The sequence below is a fragment of the Pezoporus flaviventris genome, unplaced genomic scaffold (genome assembly GCF_033815535.1).
Source record: "Pezoporus flaviventris isolate CSIRO_AGI_PZ_B2104156 unplaced genomic scaffold, CSIRO_AGI_Pfla_v1 ptg000037l, whole genome shotgun sequence".
NCBI classification, from domain to species: domain Eukaryota; kingdom Metazoa; phylum Chordata; class Aves; order Psittaciformes; family Psittacidae; genus Pezoporus; species Pezoporus flaviventris.
Window position 1 is genome coordinate 19529126 of NW_026892585.1, and position 22929 is coordinate 19552054.

A 22929-nucleotide genomic window follows, 5' to 3' on the forward strand; every position below is an offset into this window, starting at 1 on the left:
GAGCAATGATGAGGGTACTCTATTAGCACAGAATTTTCACAAATGAAAGTGATATCCACCAGAAGATTTAGAATAAATGGAGAAAATTCAGTTAAGAGGGCTTGACTTAATCTAATAAAAGTGTGTGTTGTTCTCATGACTAAATTAGTCACTTCAGTTACTGAAAAGCAAGTTTTCTATGTCCCCAGACTGTCCTTTGGAAATGCCTAGCAGACAGAGAGCAAAGGATACAGTGACAGAGAATTTTTCTGCCATCTCAATTTGTCCCAGTGCTTTCCAAGGTGAGTGTGAGATTACATGTTTATCTTTTTTTTTTCACTGAGTCATAGGAAAAATTTAATTTAGAGATGAATGTAGCCTAAAAATATGCCATTGTGTTTGCTTTACCTAAGCACAGGATGTATAATTCTTTTTAGGGAGCAGGCAGAGTGTTAATATATGGCTTGAGTCAGATAAAGGCCTGTATCCTACAGCACCCAGTGAAACAAGCAGTAGAACAGCTCTTATTGAACATCCTAGTCATCTCTGAGGGGTGCTTCTCCCACTGTCCTTAAGGACAGCTGTGACATCTGCCTAGCTTTAGCAGGAGCTGATGGTGCTCACCCTAGTCTACACTTAGTGCTGTACAGGCCACCCAAACAATGATTATTCATCACTGTCATCTTTGTCGTGGCACTCATAAAGGTGAGGACCAGCATTCCTGCAGGGAACTGTGGCTTAAGGACTGTGTAGATGATAGAGCTACCTTTAAGGGCTGATCCTGAAGAAAATGGAATTGTTAATGCCCATAGGATGGTATAAAAATAATATTCCCCTGAGGACATAATTTGCCTTATGTGAGAGGAGGGCTGACAAATGTCCTTGATAAAGCCTATTATTGTTACTGTTATATTGCCAGATGTTGTAATAACAGGCTGAGAACAACCTGACTGCTTAAATGACAGGTTTACCTCAAACTTTCCCTCCGTCATAAAGTGCCTTCTTTATTCCAAGTGCTTTCTGTTTATTACTAGGACCTAGGTAAACTCCTTGCAACATAGTGTTTAGTTCTTGTGATTAATTTTCTCAAAGAAGAAACAAATGCCTGTAAACTATAGTTATTCTGCACTCCTTTATTAAAACATATTTTACTTAAGAAACACCTGAAAAGCTTCCCCCACCCCTGTCCTGCCTTCAACTGAATATTTGTTATCAGAGGTACATATTTAGTTGCCTGAGTTGTGTGGGATTGTTTCAGTTACTTGGCTGGATGATTGACAGCAGTTATGAGGAGGACTTTGGGCTCAATATGAGCTGGCAGTGTATGGTTGCAGCCCAGAGAACCAACTGTATACTGGGCTGCATCAAAAGGAGCATAACCAGCAGATGGAGGGAGGTGGTTCTGACCCTCTGCTCTCATGAGACCTCACCTGCAGTACTGCGTTCAGCTCTGGGGTCCACAATAGAGGAAGGACATGGACCTGTTGGGATGGGTCCAGAGGAGGCCCATGAAGATGATGCAAAGGCTGGAGCACCTGTCCTGTGAAGACAGGCTGAGAGAGTTGGGCTTATTCTGCCTGGAGAAGAGAAGGTTATAGGGAGACCTTACAGGGAGACCTCATAGCAGCCTTCCAGCACTTAAAGGGGACTACAAGAAACCTGGAGAGGTGCTTTTTGCAAGGGCATGTAATGACAGGGCAAGGGGGAATGGCTTTAAACTGAAAGAGGGCAGATACAGATTAGATAAAAGAAGTTCATTAATGTGAGGGTGGTGAGCCGCAGGAACAGAGAAGTGGTGAATGCTCCATCCCTCACAGTGTTCAAGGCCAGGTTGGATGGGGCTTTGAGCAACCTGGTCTAGTGGAAGGTGTCCCTGCCCATGGCAGGGGGTTGGAACTGGGTGAGCTTTAAGGTCCCTTCCAACCCAAACCACTCTGGGATTCTATGATGATTCTGGGATTGAAAATGAGGAAAATGTAAAAAGGGAAGACTTCAGTCTGGAAAAATGATGACTGATAATGGAGAAGATACATGTCTATAAAAGTTCAAGCATCACAGGCAAAACCAGAGACTAAAGTAGCAGAAATCCTTGCCATAGTGTGTTGTATGTACTGCAGATTCATAGGGGTCCCTAAAGTAAATGAGCTACCCTCAGTGCAGGTGAGCTGAATTAAATGTGAATTATGGAGGACACAGGAGCCCTTCTACACTGAGCTAACTGCCTTTAAGCAAAAGTTGTGGTCAGAGTGGGAAGAGTGGTTTTCCCCAGGCTGGATCCTGACCTGGAAGGCACCTGTGCTGCTATTTCTGGCTGTGGAATAGAGGCAGAGCGTTGAGATAAACCAGTGTTTCACAATATGATTAGGAAGAAAATTCCCTCCTGCTTCCTTGCCACCTACCCAAGGGTGGTACTCCAGATGCTTTGACTAGCTCAAGGGATACCTTGGGCCAAAGCATTGTTTCTGATTCCTGGACTTGTTTGGACAGATTTCTATATTGCTCTGCGTTTGGAGGTGATATGAGTTGCTGTTTATAATGAAATTCTCCATGTTAGCCTCTTTCTTTCTCCCTTTTCTCTCCTGCCTCTCCCTGCTTAACAAACTGAGCCCATGGGGCTCTTCGAGCTCCCTGTGGCTGTTTTATTCATAGATTTAGCCCCTTTCTTAGTGCAGCAGCTTTGTCAAATATTTTTCAAGGACAACTTTTCTCCCTAAAGGTTTGCTCAGCAGCAGTGAGTGTCTCATCTAGGTAATCTATTCTGATTAATTTGACTTTAGCTTTCTTACTGCTCCAGTGGAGTCCAAATTTGTCAAGGACTTAAATATATATACACACACACCAGCTTTTTTTTTTTTTTAGGAAGCTAGAACACAATAAGCTGCCTCCTAATTTTATTAAGAGACTCACTCTTTGGAAAGGGACCGCTGTTATCAGCCTGACCAGAACAGAATGCAGCAAAAAATTAAGATTGAAGCAACAAACTAACTGGTTTCTGACCTAACTGCAGAAAATTCAGGGTCAAGAGATTATTTTTTTTTAATATATTTTATGTTTTAAAAATGTGGGTGTGTTGCTACTTTTCTTCTTCATGACAGGCTGGCACCAAGGTGCAGGTGGCTGTACCCCCCTAGAGCTGGGGGTGGAAGATGGCTCTGGGGGCTGAACCCATAGGCCAGGCCAGAGTGCAGCTCCCTCCTGCTGCCCAGCCCGATGCTTGCTCAGCTGGGCTCTCAGTTGGAGCCTTCTGCTTGCAGCATCCTGATGACACTGCTTTGTCCTCTTACAAAATGTTCATTAATGTGGAAGGGCACTGGCTGTTTTTCACTCCCAGCCTAGGATATGCAGCCTCTTCAGATATCCAGGCTCTTCTCCCTCTCACTATTTGCTTCAGTTTCTGCTAGTAACACACCTACTTCTTGTAAGCCATTCTGTTAAAGGAACGTAATTTTTATAGAGATTCATATCTATTCTTACACAGATCTGTCTTACCTATACTCTTTGCTCATGAAATACTGCTTCTTAAACAACACTTGACGATTTTGCTGTCTTAGTTCAGCTTACTTAAATGGGAATTGAGACTGGAATTTATAAAGAAGAGAGCAAAAAGCTTTCCTTCTATGCCAATAAAGGCATCACTTTCTTGCAGAACTAAAAGAAAATAAAAAGAGAGTGCAATCAGGCATCTAGTGAACAGCTAAGACGCTGACAGAATCTTGGGTCATATCGGAAACTGAACATTAGTGTGACTGGAAAACACCTTTAATGATGGTCCATAATGAATTTCTAGCTCCCAAAGAAAATAAATCAATCTGCCATTCATCTGTGGTTTCCTTGCTTCTCTTCCTGTAATGAATACAAGTTTCAGTAAGAGCCTGTTTGAAAAAATAAACATAAAGGGGGATGTAAAAGTAAGCCTAATTTTCTTTATTCCACATGTGAAATTAACACTGGAAGACTGTGATTTAACTGTAACACTTAAAGGCATCTTTATGGAATTCTTAAGCTATCTGTGAAAAGAGCTTTCTCTACCCATCCCTTCATGGGAAGATCCTGTGGAGCCCTTAGTTCAATATTCAGAGAAGGTGACTATGAATTAGCTTTACCCCCTTTCCTTACACCCTCATACTGTTTGTCCTTCCAGACACGTCTGCCTGACCACACAATGTGCTTTGTCTGACCCTGTGATTCAAATCCAGTCTGTGGGATACTCTCTCTGATTTGCCACTAAGGCTGTTAAAGTATTGTACAGTTGTTCAGTAGGCTAATACCTTCCCCTGGCCCTGCCATGTTAAGTGCTTGTTGCCCTGAGCTGCCCTTCAAACCATGTGGGACTGAAAACAACCTTTATACAATGCCTGGGGTTGTCCAGGCTTAGAAACATGAACTATAACGGGTGACTCCAGCAAGAAGGATCCAAAAGCTGGGATTAGAACAATTCGCTGAAACTGGGCCAATTCCCCAGAGCTTAGGAGGGCTAACCCTCTGTGGTATTTTTCCTCTTGGTTAGCACAGAAAGGCAGATGAGTTTCCCAGTGCTCTGATCTACAGAGCTTTGCTGTTTTACCATTCGGGTTGCTTCCCTCCCTCTTGTTCTAGGGTTGCCTGTAGGTTTGCAGGGCCTCCTGTCCAGGACCCTGTCTCATTCTCAGGGGCATACCAGAGATGGGACTACTGTGCCTTTTAGGTCACTTGGTGCTTTTGATAGTAGCACTTACTGCAAACAAGTGAGAATTGATTCCAGCTGCCATGGGACAAGTAGACAGGGGCTGCTCAGAGAAGCAGACTCCAGATGCTTGCCTATATTGTACGTGACCTTTCCTTAGTTGTTCAAGGGTAGCATGAAAGGTGGATGTGTTTGAAAGCATTAGCATTCCTCCACACCTTCTGAATAATTTTACTATTTTATAAGAGATAATTTTGTTTGAATTTCTTCCTGTTGTTTTCTTTCCCAATCCCCACCACCTAGGAGGTCAGCAGAAAGCTACAGCTTGCCTCATATTTATTCAGTGGCTTTTTTAGATAAGCATCTGTCTCTTCAGACTTTTCACATTTAACCCCTTACTTTGGGTAAACCTTTGCTTCTAGGCTTGGAGATAAGCAGACTGCAGAGGACGCTTAAGAGTGAATTATGACATTGAATTTGGAGGAAGGTTTCTACCTGACAGTGTTGAAAGTTATTCAGGGGAATGCTGTATAGTTGTTTTCTCTTCTAAGACATCTTGCAGTTCCCACAGAGGTATAACTTTAAAAACAGTATGTTCTGTGTTAACATATCTAAAAATAAAGGCATTAAACATACCTATACCAGAGCATTGGTAGATTAAACCCAGATTGCTCCAAAAAGAATAAAATAATCAAATCAATACTTCTCTCCAGGCCAGCTTTATTACCTTTAAACAGCTTTTTATTATTTAAAAAAATATGTGTATCTAGCAGCAATTACCAGCCAGACCTGTGTCTTGGGTAATGAACAGATGTTCAATAGAAAGTTGCCTAACAGTTTTACCTCCCAAATCTTTTGTGTGGCAGAAAGTTTTGGGTTAACTTTATATTTGAAAGTGGTCTTTTAATAAGACTCTCCTTTTGTTTGGCATGTAATTCTGTCTTCACGGAATGACTTGTGGGTGGCAGGAGAGCAGACTTAAGGCAACCTTATTCCCAGGCACACCTAACTCTGAGTACCTGCTGCCTATATTTAGGCTGCGTGTAAAAACCATTCCCTGGCCTCCTTGGTTTCCTGTGGTGCTAATTGGAAGGGGAAGCTGTAAGAGAGATGAGGCCAAGGTGATGGGTCTCAGGGGATCCTTGTGAGCCATAGGGTTCATCCACTGTGTCGCCATGTCCAGTGTCTTCAGGAGGAGGAGGAGACAGCAGCTGGTTCTCCATGCGAAGGCATGTGCTGAAAGGAACCCTGCAATGGGAATTCTTTGTAACTTCTTCCCCTTCATGCCCCTCTGTCTGAAGAGACCTGATAAAGCCACATTATGCACAGTGTATTGGTTTTTACACTTCCGTTGTGTGTTCAGGAGTGAGGACAGATATAGTAGAGGTAGAACTGCAGATGCAGGTGGTATTTTTCAGCCAACATGTTTTTTTTACACTGGGGCAATCTTCATTTATCAGACTTCGGTGAAGTCACCTGGTTAAAGTAAACTTTTATTTGTTTTGAATCATGGGAGAAGTCTAGCGCTGAGCAATATTTATTGGTACTGTCATTTGGAATTAGGGATAATATACGTGTGTCATCTAGGTGGCAAGATGAGTGTTAGATAAAGAGTGCTAAAGAATTAGGGTCTTGATTTTCAGAGCAGTTTATTGAATTAATAACTTTGTTTATTGTGCAAACTGCCTTTCTTTGTTTAACAAGAGTAAATATTTCTACAGATGTAAACACACGTCCTATTGTGTGGTGATAGAATTCAGATGAATACCTTCCATGGGCTATACTAAAATATTTGTATTATTTTTCATGATCACTTCCAAGGATCACACAGCATATCATAAATGCACTTAGAAACCTTGCTGCTTTGGCCAGGAAAACTGCAACTTCCTTTCCCAGTTTCCATCTTCATCAGTAATGAAACACATGCTTTGCTTTAGAAATTGTTGCAACTGAATGATTGAGAAGCAAAAGTTAATGACATCATCACCATGTCTGGCACTGCCTGGAGAAAATAATGCTAGGCCATGCCATGCTCATCTTTGTTACATCTAGCAGAGTCCCAGGGAAGCAGTGCTGGCTCATGATGAGAGGAAGGTGGAGCCAAGGCCTCTGCGCAGGAGAGGTAGAGGAGGTGAGTGCTCTGCAGATGTGTTTCTAGTGGGAGTGTGCAGTGCAGTAGGCAAAACTAATGGATGGGCCATTAGTCTCCACCAGTCTTTTAATAAACCTATGCCATAAAGGAGAAATCTAGGAGTGTCTTTGTGATGAGATGCTAATCTTCAAGAAACTAGCCCTGTTAGAAGCAAACTATTATAGATGAGATGCTAATCTTCAAGAAACTAGCCCTGTTATAAGCAAACTATTATTGGTGTTGACTTTCTGCAAATACTGTGGTATAACCATACATGCAGACTCTGAAGCAGAGGTTGCCATGACATGGCTAGCTGTGCCACTTTCCATAAATGCTGCTGTTAGAAGTAGCTGTCAACAAAACTAGTAGCTGAATTAACCTGAGAAATACTATTTTTCAGAGGGCATAATCTGTCTTTTCTTCCTTCATTCCCACATTACTCACCCTGAAAGTTTTAAACTGACATCAGCAACTGTCCGCCTGATTTTTATCTTATATGTGCCATGAGTAGCAGTCATTTCAGTTCTCCAAAATGAATTCCAAACTTATTGCTGTCGTTCTTTTGGTCTCAAAGAGAAACACATTTTTATGGCTGTTTGATGCAGATAAGCTGCTCCCTCTGTAATTTTTTTTAAAGACTGAGTCTTGAAATATGCAAAGCAGCAACCAAACAGCCAGAAAATTCAGAGCCTGAGTGTGAAACTGAATGTAAGATGAATTACCCTGCTCCTCAAGAGTGCAGCTTTCCCAATTATCTTTTTTTCTCTTGTATTTGAGGTTTCTTAAAAAGAATAACCATACCTAACCACCTTATCTACCATTTAGGCAAGAGGCTTTATGTTGTTGTTTGTGTGTGTGTTTGTTTGTTTGTTTTTATGTACTGACCTCTGAATTTTTCTTCAGAGCTTCACATATATCCAAGTCTGGCCTTGAATATTATTATATGATATCACAGATAAGAATTTTGGAACTTGATTTGAAGAAAACAATGGAAAAAAAGATGACAACTCTGTGATGCAAACCAGAAAAGACTGCTTATGAATGATCGTATCTTCATTCTATGCTTTCAGGTAGACTCGGAAGACTAGCTGAAGAGATTTCAGCCGTGTTGCATCTTCACAAAATTGCTTTGGACAGCACCACTCAAGCCCAAATAGTCTGATAATCCAAAGAGACTGATCTAATTGGTTACTTTGGCTCTTGAAGTATTTTTGTCTGTCTGGATCCATGTCGTGCACCTCATGTTTGCTGCAAATGCTGTAAGTTTGAACCTAGAAAAGGCAAAGAGCAGATTGTCAAGAGAGATGCTCATATATCGTGGACATAGCATAAAAATCCCAGACAGATAAAGGAACTAAATCCCATTATGTAAATTTAATATTGTCATAGATGAGTTGCTACAATTGGCATTGCATTCGTTATTGGGGTACTTCAGGAATGAACTCAGTGACAGAGTCTGTACATGATTTGTGAAATTTCTCAGACTAAACAGGCTTTTCTGGTTTCCTACCACTCAAACACAGACCAAAAATTTATTCTTGAGAATGTGACATTTGACATGAAGACAAGACCCGATGTTTCTGAAGAGGATACAATATCAGGACTATATGTCTTGTGCATGTCTGTACATTTTCTCCAAGAAAGAATTGCTGGTTTAGTTACACCAAAATTTTATAGGATGGGGATGAAGACTAATATGAACTGCTTTTACGGTAACATGCAGGCTGAAAGGAGTATAGCTGCTGGAAAATTAGTAGATATAAGATGTATGTCCTAAAGGCAAATTTTTGCCCGTTATCACTTGGTCATATTTACTCTCTAGAGACAAGCAGTCAGAGTTCTGAGATAGGTAAAACCCTCCCCAGTGTCATTCCTGTGCTTGACATTTTGCAAAGTGCCTTCTCCCACTCCTTACCTTAAGCCTGCCTTGCAGCATTCAATGAGCAGAAGTGCCTTCTCTCATTCCTCTTCTCTGGGGAAACAGGGCAAGATTTACCCCAGAGAATACAAGATTTATGGAGTCTTTTTTTTCTCTGCCTCTTTTTTTTTTTTTTTTTTTTTCTTTTTTAATTGAATGTTAAGAGAGATTTCTCTAAGAATGCAGAGGGCAACCATCTGGAATACCAGAAAATGGCACCTTCTTAATTAACCAAGCAATTGTTAACTTGATCGAATCTCTTTCTTCAAAGTTTTCCAGCCACTACGTGCACACCGTATACAAAGAGATTAGTAATGTGGAAATGGCAGTGTTGGCAGTAAAGTCAGCTTCTTGATCAATAATAACTCAGCCTGAGCAGACACTTAATCTAAAAGAAAGAGGTCATCTCCAATCAGGTCCCTTTAAAGAGATTGACCAACAAAATCTAATCCCTGATTGCTGAATATTTAGTCAAGCAGTGACCTTGCATCCTATTGTTTAATCATATATTATTAGCTAATTCTTCCATTCAGGTCCATCTTGTGAATTAGATTTTGTCCTAATTAATACTGTAACTGTTAAAGAAGAAAAACGCTACAGCTTACATGACACTGACTTCATAGGCTAGGGCCAGCAAAATCAAATCCAAAACCTTTCTGCAAGTTTGAATCTTTCTGTCTCCATATCATTCCTAACAAATGTTACTTCTGCCTGTTCTTGAGGACCTCTAATGATGGATAATCCACAGTTTTACAAGATAGCAAACTGTTGTAACATATTTTTATCTCATGTGCTGGGGGAAATGAGGAAGGAATATGACCTTTCATAGGTGTGTTGAAGCAGAGCATCTCGCTACCAAATCTGTCATCGGTGTTAGCAATAAACAGATTGCAGTCCCTCTAGAAATTGGGTAAAATACTAGAAATCATGTATTCACTGAGTGCTTATATTATTAATAACTTGTTTAATTTTCAAGAACCTGGTGTGAGGGGACCAGTTCACACTGGGTAGCAGTAAAACAGCCAGCAGGCTGAATAACATGGGGAAATAGTCTTCGGCTCCAATGTCACCTTGCTGCTATAGGGTGACTCACCTCCCTCAATCCTGACTGAGCAGGAGTAATTAGGGGTAGGAGATCACTCTGAGTTTCCAAACATTGTCTCCAGAAGAAACCACTGAGAACATCTGTATCTGTATGCCCAGAGTTAATGAAGTTGCAAGCCATTGAGGCTACATCTGTATTGAGGGAAAAAAAAATACCCAACAACAAAACACAAACCAAACAAAAAAACCCAGCTCCCTCCCCCTTTTCCTGCCCCTCTACAGACTTTGGATAAGTATACTCTATTGGCTTACAGAGGGAGAGTACATTTTAAGGCCAACATTGCACCCAGGATTGTGAAAATCAGATTTTGCTGTAAATGTTGAATCCCTGGCTCTAGCACTCAGGATGAGTGCTAACATGTAATAAAGCTACCTGTTTTATGTTTTTGTTTTTTGTTTGTTTTAGGGTTGGGTTTTTTTTGTTTGTTTTTGTTTTTTTGTTTGTTTTTTTACATTCAGGCTAGAATTGTGCATTGTAGTTCACTTTCTTGTACCCTATGGGCTCTAAAATGTATAAAAGCATGATACAGAGATGCAGAAATCATAGCTTTGGTTCATCTTTAAGTCTATGAGGAGGTAGAAAACTGGGCTGCTCTACTTCCTGCACAGATCATTCCTCTTATGGGGTGTGTTTTGACAACTCCAGCTGCCTCACCTGCACAAAGACAAGCGGCCTGTTCTCTGTGAAGCACCAGAAAAATACAGGGATGCTTTTATTCTTGCCAGGTTTGGGAGGAGTTACCTCAGCAGACCCAAACCAGTTGTTCCCATGGCTAAGTACAAACAGTTGAGAACAGGCACCAAAATGTCGCTGAATGTTTTGTACCTGAGCCGTCCAGCTAAGAAAGCTGTATGTAAATCAAGATCACAAGCAAAACTAAATGATGCCTTAATGGATATGTTCAGTGCAAAATCTTATTTTCTATATTATTTCTTTCCTTCAAATGGCTGTTTTAGTAAGCAATCATATTGGGACTTCGTTTTACATGAAAAGAAAAAGTAGCTTTCTCTGAAGCACCTCTTGTAACTTAGTCTTCCAAATCTGCAAATATTAGACCTAAAATCTATTGAAATCTGGAAGACACTGATCTTGAAGAAGCTGATGCTATAACCTCATGCAAGTTGATATGCTGTTTGCTGTGTCAAATATTTATTTTAATACATCTTTTAAATATTTTAATATTGTTATTGAGTTCATGTTTATGATATTTTACTAAACAAAGTTTTAAGGAATACTTTAAATATTAACTATGTAACCAATAACCAATTTTAGGGGGGATTTTACTTTTCAGGTAGAGTAACTGATATAAGTAGAGATGTAAAAGGAATTAATTCAATTTATCCCCTAAGGTTTTCAACCATTTGGCTAAAATGAAAACTAGGAGAAAAGGGAGGAGTTGAACCACAGCAAGCTATGTGAAACTAGTTTTGTTTTATTGTCAAGTAAAAACCGTAAGTCTCATGTAGTGTCTGATGACACAAAAATATATCTATGGAAGAGTTTTTCTTTTCTGTCATTCCATACTGTGTGTTTTCTGTTTTGTTGGGTTAATGCTTTCATTCTCTTTTTGTGACCAGAACTGAATCCTTAGTTCTCAGTATGGTAAATGGATGTTGTGGGTGCTCAGAAGGATGGGCACTTTTGAGGTACAGGATCTACTGGCTTCTGAGTACCGTTACTCTCCTGATTGAGCACAGCTTGATGTCAGCAACAGCCTACTGGGAAAGGGGAAAATAGCCCTTCCACTTAGCTAGTGCTGTTTCAGTGTCCCGTTTCCTTTCATATTTATTGTGCATTACAGCTCAACATTTCGCACATAAATACGTAAGCAGAGTGGATATGGGTATGAATTTTGTGTGTGTGTTTGCATGTCCTTATGTGTGCATTGAATAGGATTTTTTTCCCAGAATAAATTAATTTACATTAAATCAACATATTGCCAGGGAAAAAAACAGCAAAGGCTTTAACCTTCTAAGGTGCCTTGCTGCGGTGATAAGAGTAGCCTGTCTAGTATGCAGTCTCCCTTTGAAATGCCTTGGGCAAAGCAGAGCACATCATAGCAGGGGAAGCTAGCTAGAAAAGGTAGCAGTACTTGTTCCTGTGCAGAAGCCTGAGATTTTCGGTCCCAGATGGTAGTTTTATAGGCCATTATGATGCCTCAGACTGGCTCAATAGGTGAACTGAAGAATGAAAATAGTCCCATTTCCAAAAAAGCTGAACTCAAGATCTGGCCCTCACGAGGGCTGAGTAAGTCACAGACCAACTGCTGTGATTTATGTGATGGTACGATGTGATTAACTTTCCCCTGGATCATTAGAGAGTCTCTGTGGGTGGTGATGTGTCAGTTACTGTTCTCAGCTGGAAGGAAAGTCAGCAATAAACAGCCAGATGGGAGGAAAGGGGTGAAGAAAATTCTTAATCAGTGCTGAACTTTTAGCTTAAAACTGCACAGATTTTAGGTCAACTAAAGAAGTGTTTGCTTTGTTAACCCCAGAGACTTCAGTTGTCTTTCTCTATAACAGCAGGATGCAGGACATCTGTCACCTGGCTTTAAGTCCTTGTCTGCAGTTTGCAGAGGTCTTGAGTGAGCCTTAGCTGTGCCAGATACAGTTGTACATAGCCTCTTTCCAGACCCAGCAGCAGGACATTTGCAGCGGAGGGGTGGGGATGCGTACGTCACGTTGCTCTGTGGGGTGGTGGTGCAAGTATTTGGGATGTGCAGGTAGGACAGCACCGTAACCCTTGGCCTTTTCAAGGATGAAAGCTTTCTAGAAGAATAAAGTCAAATGAATTTCACTATATTTTGTATTTGGCACTAACTTGCATCATCTGCTGTGATGACGTTTTGCTGTTTTACTGCTAAGCAGGACTTGGAAATAAAAGCTTCCACATTCGCTATGGATGTCCTAAGCCTGAGCCCTTTTTTGTTCAGTCACAATGTTTCACAAAGGTGTATTTGGTTTAAAAGAAAATGTTATGAGAGACAAAGGTTCAACTCTCTGCTCTTTCCAATATAGAGATGTTAATAGGAAAGTTGGCTGGAAACATGTGCTTCTAGATTTAGAGGAAAAAAGTAAAAAATATCCATGACAAAAACCACCCGAGTTTTTGCATCATAGTTGCAGCCTAATACAGAATAAAAATGGAACTTTACAAATATCTGAAAGAGAGGACATTTGTCCCTCAGAAACATTCTTCTAATTCACAGAATAAAAGAATGACAAAATAGTTGACATTGGAAGATCCTCTGGAGATCATCTGGTCCAACCCCCTGCTCCAGCCCCTTGCCCAGGACCACATTCAGATGGCTTTTCAGTGTCTCCAAAGATGAAGACTCCACCTCCACCCACCTAGGCAACATGTGACTGCTTTCAGTCACCCTCACAGTAAAGAAGTATTTTCTGATGTTCAGACTGTGTTTCAGCATTATGGTTTGTGCTGAAACACGATCTGTATTTCAGTTTGTACCCTTTGCTTCTTGTTCTCTCAGTGGGCACCACTGAAAAGAGCCTGGCACCATCTTTTTCATGCCCTTTAGGTATAAATGGCATCCTCTTTGCACCCTCTTTTCAGGTATTTATATACTTTGATGAGATTTCCCTGAGCCTTCTCCAGGCTGAACAGTCCCAACTCTCTCAGCATTTCCTTACACGAGAGATGTTTCAGTCCCTTTGTCATTTCGGTGGTCCTTCGTTGTACTCTCTCCAATGTGTCTGTGTGTTGTGGTTTAACCCAGCTGGCAACTAGGTACCACACAGCTACTTTCTTGCTCCTCTCCCCTCATCTCCCTGTGCAATGGGGAGAATTCGAAAATGGTAAAACCTGTAGGTTAAGAATGGTTTAATAATTGAAATAAAGTAAAATACAGTAATAATAATTATAATTAAAAGGAAGGGGGGAGGAAGGGGATAAAACTCAAGAAAAAACAAGTGATGCACAATACAATTGCTCACCAAATGCTGACTGATGCCCAGCACATTCCTGAGCAGTGATCAGTCCCTTCTGGGTAACTTCCCCCAGTTTATACATAGAGCATGATATTATGTGGTGTGGAGGATCCCTTTGGCTACTTTGGGTCCTGTCTCTGCTCCCTCTTAGTTTCTTGTGCTCCTCCTCATTGGGAGAGAAGGAGAGACTGAAAAGTCCTTGATTAGGGTAAGCCCTACTTAGCAGTAACTAAGCCATCACTATGTTAGCAAAACCATTCTCATGCTAAATCCAAATCAGAGCACTGTACCAGCTACTAGGAAGAAAATTAGCTCTGTCCCAGACACATGCCTTTCTTGTACTGGAAAGCCCAAAACTGAACTCAGGCTTTCAGATGTGGCCTCTCCAGTGTGGAGCAGAGGAGAAGGATTGCCGCCTTCAACATGCTGGCATTGCTTTGCCCAGTGCAGCTTGGGATACCTTTCTCCATCTATGTGGTAAGGGCACATTCCAAGATAAGTTGTGCTTTTCAGCTACTTTTCTTTTGGTTTTGAAGTTCACAGTTACGTAACAGCAGTCTGTGTTCCAAAGGTCGAGGGTATGCTGAAATGCTGAGAACAGACTTTGAAGCTTTGAACACTTTTAATTGCTTCAGTCTGCTCCCTTACCCTATGGTTTGCCCTGTCCTATTGTGTCTTTTGCAAAGCCTATCTGTATATTGTGTACCAATGACAAAAAGGCTGCCACATGGTGTAGCAGGCTTTCACATTCAGAGAATCAGGATGCGTTTGGGGAGAATCAATGTAGGGGCAGCGAACTGTGAAATCACTATTACAAGGGATTCATTCTGTAGAAGAATATAGCAAATCATGTTAAAACACCTCTTGAGAAGGCTCAGCTAGCTCAGTTTTGAAGGTGGGGTAGTGTTTCATATGACATTGTAACATTTTACACCAGATTCTAAGGCTGTGCGTGGGGGTGAATGATAAACAGTTCTGAGTCCCCTTTCCTAAAGTCTCATGGTTACTTTACAAAATAGTTTAGATGCTAATGCTTTTCATCATGAAGGTGCTTTTGAAATCACTGTTATAACAGCATATGGCATAACAGACAGTCATGCTTGTCTTTGTGATACCTATGCCATCCAATTGAGCTTATAAACCTCTTTATTAATACACCGTCAGAGATGTTTCTCTCTCAAATAGGCATCATCGCAATAGGTCGTGGTTAAAACAGCAGACCACAAAAAGATGTTTCTCGTCCTTGTCCAAGTGTGGATTTTCAATTTTGCGTGTTTTCTTCTATAGCATCTTCCATAGTGATGTCAGCATGTCCGGATATCCCTCCCAAAGGCCCAGAACTGAAAATACTTGTATCTGAATCAGTGGCAGGTCTGAGATTTACTGTCTTGTGAGCCATCAGAGCTAGACACTGCAGCTTGCTGTCATTCTAAAATCCTGACTCACTACTTCCCAACAAGATAAGGCTTTGGTTTCAAAGTCTCTATATTCAGGAATCCTAGCTTACCTGAATTACTGCATGTAGAATATAGAAAGCTCTAAACCTTATTACTTGTTCTTTCCCTCTATCTGAGGCTTTTATGATTATCTCTTACTATAGTAATAGTACTTGACTTTACACATTGAGAATTTAAGGAGAAAAAACACCCTCCTCTTTTTGTAACACATACTTCTATTCTGAGTATTATTTCGTGCTTTGGTTGTGTTTCTCCATCTGCCACAGATAACATTTACATATGCATTTTTCATTTCTGAATAACTTTTCTCATAATATATCACATCTTTAACTGGCTCCTTGTGAAGTTGGTATGGTCAAATGTTTTTGTTAGATCAATAAGGCTTTAATATTTAGGGTTTTATGTAACTCAGAAGTTAGAAAACCAAGTGTAGAAGATGGAAAAAATGAATGAATGTTCTCAATAATTTAAAAGGAAAAGCCCATTCATTGTGAAGTTGCTTTAATTAGGAGGGAAGCCAAGTCTGGGGGTGAGTGGATTTGGGACACTGATGATACTTCTCCAATTATTATTATATTATTTACACAAAGTAGAGATTTGTAAGAAGGGAGGTTCAAGGCTGATGCCTTTCTTCTTTCTCACCCTGTGCTGTAGCCTGGTGGTTAACCCCCACTTGCATCAGCTGAAGCTTTCACTCAACTCTTTTCAAGCAGGAGAAAAAAACTGAGCCAAATGCTCCTTCACTGTGGATAGAAAGGAAGGGCATTTTCTTGCTCTTGCTTTGTAAACATTGCTGTGCACTTCCTTTGCCTTTTACACAGTTCATCCATGTCAGCATATTTAGTTTTGGACATCTTGGACTGTGCCATTTAATACACTGATCTTTTTTCCCAAGCTTTTAATTACAGCAAGGAAAACGAAAATGCAAACAAATGAAATCTGATTTGATAAAGATCAAAGCGTATTGCTTTTTGGATAGCCCTCTGAAAACCAGTTATGTGCACAGCCCTCACAGCGGCAGACAAATCCTCTCTCCTGAACAGGCATTGCTAAAGAGTCTTGCATCACTCTGAACTGAAAGCTCTCTCAGTTGTCTGACACTATCACTCAAATTTCTGACCCAAGTCAAGCAGAATCTTGCTTGAATGCCTGACCTTCTCAGTACTGTGTTTGCCTCATGTAGTGAAAACAGGTGCATGGCATGAGAGAGAATTAAAATGATGTTTGCGTATCAGCATAAGCCTTTTAGACAACATACATTCAGGACCTGATCCTGAACTATCAGTTATTTTACAGAAGGAGTCTTATCTAGAGAAGGAACACAGATGTTGAGTCTTAAATGGAGCTGTTCGATCCATTCCCCACTTATGGCTGAGCTATACAGAGTGTCATTGCTGATTCTCATGAACCTTAGCAATTTGCTTGGTATTACTTAGTCTGCTTTTTAACAGACCTTGTAATACTATGCACACAGTTTTCAACCTCAGATCTCATCTTCTGTCTTTTAAAAATCATTGTTCTATCTTTATAGCAATAGAGGTCTAGCAGGGAGCAGAGACATTGTATCACTTTGCACAGTAATGAAGGAAAGAAAAGGGAATTGTTTATAATTTGTTTCTCCATCCAGACAAGTCAAGCTAAGTTATGATGAGAGCCGTGCAGCAGCCATGATCACCTACCGTTTTATAGCTGCTGTGATTGTTTTTATGAAACCTATAACATTTTTAACAATGCTGTTGTGCTGATCATCGTTCTTGTCTCAGCAGAACATTATTACTACAGTCAAGTCAATTCAGCTTGCAAGCAGGGCTTGCTGCTGGCAGGGTATGAGAAGGAATCACAGAGGACTCTCCTTACTCAGCTAAGGACAGGGGACAAAAGAGTGCAGGGACACTGGGCAGTTGGTTGAACCCTTCAATGAATTATTCAAAGATTTTTTTCTTTTACTTTTGGCAAGGTGATGAACAATTCTGTCACGTTTCCGACAGATAGCAACCTGCCATTTAGCGTGACTCGTCAGCTGTTGTTATTCACACAGTGGCTGGGTGAAGGGCACAAGCACGGCTAAAAATAAAGACTGGAAGAAAGGTTTGGTTCTTTTCATTGATGATTCAGAGTTCTTCAAGGTGTTGCTTTGCAAAGGGTCGTGTAAGAGTCAGAATGTGCTGGCTACAGCGGCCCCACAGCAGAAGGAAGCACATGGGTCGGTGAAAAGAGGGGCAGACAGTACATCCCCCATTCTTGCAGCTCCTTAGTGTTTGTTTCTTCTGCTTGCATACTAGTGGCCCTTACTTCGCTGCTTACCTGATTGCTCCTATTTCTTGTCTGAATTGCAGTGGAACATGACTCATAATAATAACATATTCCTAGCATGTGGTGAGGTCAAGTGCTGTGCTTGCTCTTCTACTGGTATTGGTGGCCCTGCTGAAAAATCTTTCTTACCTTCTACAATTTCCCAGCCCAGAGGTCTTTAAAACAGTAGTAAGAGGAATGAGAGACTCAGCCTATTTCTCCAGTCATCAGATAGTCTTTATGTAATCTGTCTCCTTATTTCCTCCAATTTACCTTGGTGTTACCTTGGATCTTTGGTTCAAAGTCAGTGAATTTACACTGGTTAAAACATTTCCCTCGTTTATTTTTCTGCAGTGTGTCCTCCACTGTTTTCCTTTCCACCATCTGCCTGCTACTGGTCGGATATCAGGGCTTCTATTAGAGTCCACTGTATGGTTTGACAATTGCTCTGGTGTTTTGGCCCCAGGAGGCATTTTTAAATCTGTCATTCTTTTTTAGCTGAGTTTTAGTCTAATGAAGGATATTAATTCTGAAAGAATGGGAAAAACCAGACAAGTCACATGAGCCCTGATGTATACGAAACTGTACGTTCTGGAAGGTAGGTAAAGAGGAAGCTCTACCATGCTCTTGTCTTGCTCTTCAACTTCTGGAAGTTATTCCTGGGAAAACTTACCACTTTCTGAAATATATCTATATTTAGCGCTTGCTGTTCCTGCTCTCTTTTCTGTATCAATTGCTTGGAAATGGATATTTAGATAGACTGAGAACTCTGACCTACAAATAAATGCACTAGATTTTGCACAGCTAGAGAAAACTATTTAGCAAGACAGTCAAGAGTCCGGAACTGGTTTTATGTAGATGGGTATAACTCCTGTGGAAGTTATTGGGAGTTGCAAATAATTCCTGCAGGCAAAAGTGATGAAGGAATTAGTATTTCTCAGTCTAGGCTAATACAGCAGGCAGGAGAAGCCCAAGAGACCAACTCAAAGTTTGGTGATTTTTTGATATGAAATGCCACTAACTGGACATGTAGGGAGCTGAAAGTCTGCTGGGGACAGATTCTTGTAATCTCATTTTTTTTTAGTGAGCATTATACTATTGACCAGGACAGCAAATTATCTGGTCTCATGGTAGAAATTAAGGTGTGGAAATGTTTGCACTGATTCGCCTTTTAAACATTTGTGTGTATAGAAGTCTCTGTGAGCATCTCTGTGCACATGGCTTAGAAGAGTTTTTAAATCAGTGGTGAATAACTGGCAACATAAGATACCAGACTGAACTCTTCTGCTTACACCAGGTGAGATTGAAAGAGCTAACGGAAGCTGTGGAAAGAATGAGGAAGAAAATTCTGGTTTTGGTTAGTACTTTCCTCCTTTTACCAAAATACGTTCTGACATCCAGGCCTGAATTTGAACTAGTAACTGCAGCATGACTGCACTAACAGTTTCCAAATAATTTATTTTAGAGTGCTCTAGGATACTTGGAGTATAAAAGGTGTCACAGAAAAACAAGTTTCATTTCATTCGTTTGACGTGTTGTTTTTGAGCTTACCATTTAATAATGGAACATAGAGATTTTAAAGTTTACTGGAGGTCTGTATGTTCATGTATTTAAGAAAAAAACTGTGGTATAGTTAGGGAAGATGGAATATAAATGAAATATTAATCTCAAACCAACAGGTCCTGGCTATTCCTTTGTAAGAGTCAAAATTTTCTAGTTATGATTCCTTTAGCTCCCATTAAAATAGAAACTTGAACACTATATAGGCATTTATGTAATATGTTCCACTATAAGATTACTGCCTAACAATTTAATAAACAGAGGCCAAATTGGAGGGTAGAATTGCTACATTTCATGTTATGGGAGCTTTGCTTTCTTTTTCCATTCACACAGTTGTGTTCTGGAATATAGTTTAAATGTACATACATAAAACATGTAGGTGTGTGTTGTGCATGTATTGACTTAACTTGGACACACAAGGAGTATGCCTTGGACAAAATATATTAATGGTACTAGAGATCTCACCCCCACACTTTTGTTTTGAAGGTCATGGAGAGCCTGAAGCTATAGATTTAACATTCAAGCACATGGTTCTAAGAAGCTGTTCAGCACTCTCACCTCTCTGGTTGGTTTTGCTGGAAGTCCGTATCAATAACATCTGGGCCCTAATTGGCTTTGATGTGGATGATGTATGGTCTTGGAAAGACCGTTGTTCTCTATTAAAATAACCTGGTTGAAACAAAGACTCATGTCTGCCCCAGATTTAAACGGAGAAAGAGAGAGAAAAAAAAGTTGTACCCAGCCTGTGAGCCAGATGAGTGTTTTAGCATGGAGGGTTTGGCATGTCAAGGTTTGCAAAGCATGGAGGAAGTCAGAGGTGAGCAAGGGTTCTGGCTTGTAGCCCAATGGAGCCTCTGTGACCACAGGCAGCTTGCTGGGTCCAACAGGAAAACTGGATGAAAGACAAGAGCTGGTTAGATACCAGATACTGTCACTAAATGGAATTTTCTTAGGAGAGATAAATGCAAACAACTGTGCTGTTACTACAGGCCTTGTGCACTCCTACCAGAACATTTTCAAGTGAAATGTGAGGCTGACAGTTATATCTCTTAATTGTTTAGTGTGCTGCCACTGGAAATAGTTTTCTGATCTTGGAAATAATGCTACTAGATAGTTCTTTTTTCTTAGTGTTGTGTTTCTCCTTTATGTGAGGATTGACCAGTTTGTTCAATATGGGGGAAGGAGCAGAATATGTTTGAGACACTCATAGAACAAGTTTTGTGTTTTTTTCCTTCTTTGTTGCTAAAGTGGATGACATAGTTTGACATGTGTAGAGAAAAAGATAAAGGCGATGTACATTTGCATTGTCTAAAATGCTGTTTCTGATGGATGTGTGACACAGAAGGAGAGCAAGGATGTAAATAAGGTGGTAGAGCACAACTGTCCTCCTGAACAGAGGAAAGCTCCTAAAGGGAAGAAACACTTTTTATGTGGCAATGTTAGACCCTTCTAGCAATTCTACTGCTGAGGAATCACAACCTGAGTACCTCAGGTGTGCTCAGCTAGAAACATGTACTGGTAGTGGGTCTGTACTCAGAAGCATATTCTCTTCACCCTGCACTCATGCATCTGGTAAGGGTGGCCTAATTGTTTTGAGCACATCTAGGAACTTTTGTTGTTTCCTGGAAGCATTACGGTGGATGGAAATCCATGTTAAAGAGAATTGACAGATGGATGGGAATTGCTGATTGGAGAGAGGTTGGAAATGGAAAATACAACATGAAATATGTTCCAAGGAATGGGAAGGAAAGGTTGCTTTCTTGCAGCAGGGGATTCAGCAGGCATGTGGGAGGTCTTGATTTCACTGGAGGTGTGAATTTTATTTGGATCTTTTGTGGGATTACCTTCCTTCTCCGTTAGAAGGAATCCTGATGTGATAAATCTTGACATGACATAAAGTGAATTGTGGCAAAGCCAAGGCTGTGCAATAGAAAATGATCATTCCTAAAGGGAAGAATATTCAAATAATCTTTTTCCATGCTGTTGCTGATATCCCTCAAGCATTTGTGAGGATGAGAAGGTGGAAATACAAGGAGAAATTCTGGCTTTGTAGCAAATAGTTGGAACAAGCACCAGGAGTGCCCTCTTGAGAAAAAACTTTCACTTATTTTTGTAGGTGGATCAGGATTTCAACACAGTTGAAATAGTGGTGGGGTGTTTTTTTTTTTTGTTTTGTGTGTTTGTTTTTTCATTTCTCTTCCAATTTATCATGGTTCTGATTTATAGGAGGTTTTTTGGGTAATACTCACTTTGGAGAAATGCAGTTTTCAAACAGAATGGAAGGAAACAATGTTTTCCATCCTTCAAATCTTTCTTTACTCACCTCCTAAGACACTGCTTTGGTCTCTCAGCTGGCTGTCTATCCAAGTTGTCTGCTGGTTTGTGGAAAGAGCAAGCATCAGTACCTGAAGTGTGAGATCTAGTCATTATAAGCATTCTGACTTTGATTAGGTAGTATAAATGATATATATAAATATAATGAATCATATGCTGTTTTATTTAAGCAACAGTAACAAGATATTCTGAGGGAGTCTCCCACTTTAAAACAATCTAAAATTTTACTGAAACACAGCTTCTTTAGCTTTCTACATCACAGCAGGTTTTTTTAGGTTGCTTCCTGATGCTTAAGATATCAGTCAAAACTCCCACCATGATGCAAGCTAGCATGCCAATTTCTTCTGCAGCAACTATTAAATTCAGTGCAGCATATCAACCATCTGCAGCCCATCTGCTTGCCCTAAGATGTAGACTTCAACCATGAACAGTTAAACCCCACAAATTGTCAGTAATGAAGAGTCCATCATAATCACATAATGTGTCAAACACCTGTGTGAGCAAAACAATGAAGCAATGACTTTTGCAGGAGAGTGGATATAGGATTAGATGGAGCATTATATGGGGCCTGGATGGAATTACTTGTGTTGAACGTTTAGAATAGAAAATGCAGTCACTGTAGCACTTTGTAATGAAAGGATGGCACATTATTATAACGACCTACATAATGCATATGGTAACAAATGGTTAACATGCCTGCCCTTCTATTCCTTGCAGCAAATAATCGACCTGGAAAGTCGCAGAGCAGTACACATCCCATTTGGCAGCAGTTTTCTGAATGAATTGAAAGTGATGCTTAAAACCCAGCAGTTTTTTGCAGGCTTGCCCACAGTCATGCTATGTATATATGCAGACTCACACAGAGCTCCTGCTTTGCTGAATGTCCGTACTTGTTTACAACCAGAACTGGAGGGATGGTGCAGCACAGCTGCTGTTGTGCAATCTATCCCTGATAACCAGGATACCCTCAAAGCATTGTGGACTTCTTGTGAATAATCTGCTATGTTGTGCATATTTTTCTTTGCTGGTTGATATGGCATGTGGCTACCCACCTCATTGCTCTCCCAGAAAGGACTCCATTATCCACATGATGCTGCAAAGAGAGGGAATGAGCTGGGACCACAGGGTACAATTTTATTTGTTATAAATCCTGAGAACCAGTGTTAAGAGTCACTGGACCTCCTACTTCTGGCACAGGAGTGGAATTCTGCATTACTAAAACTACAAGCATGCTTATTTAAGATCTGTCACATGCTATAGAGTGTGCAGTCTGTTTACATGGAGTGTTTCTACCCAGACATGGTGAAGTGTGAAAATTACCAGACAAAATGGTAAAGGAGAGCTATTTTTGTGGAAGGAATTTAAAATAAACAGAGAAAGTGGGAATGAGAATTTGGATGTTAACAGATTGTAGTTTGTGGCCTGGGGATGAGGATTGTGAACTTGATGTAGAAGGGGGTGGGAAGTCGTAGAAGGGGGTGGGAAGTCATAGAAGGGTGATGACAAGAAGAATGACCTACACTGAACTTCTGATTTAGGAAGT

General features: G+C 40.5%; 1 long non-coding RNA gene across 1 annotated transcript; it reads right to left on the bottom strand.

Annotated features, from left to right (window-relative positions):
- Positions 1 to 12766: 12766 nt before the first annotated feature.
- Positions 12767 to 22326, bottom strand: LOC133275214 (uncharacterized). The gene is made up of 3 exons (XR_009745442.1): positions 22246 to 22326; positions 21376 to 21457; positions 12767 to 13146 (listed from the first exon to the last, which is right to left on the bottom strand). It is a non-coding gene; the product is annotated as an uncharacterized LOC133275214 (long non-coding RNA).
- Positions 22327 to 22929: the final 603 nt, after the last annotated feature.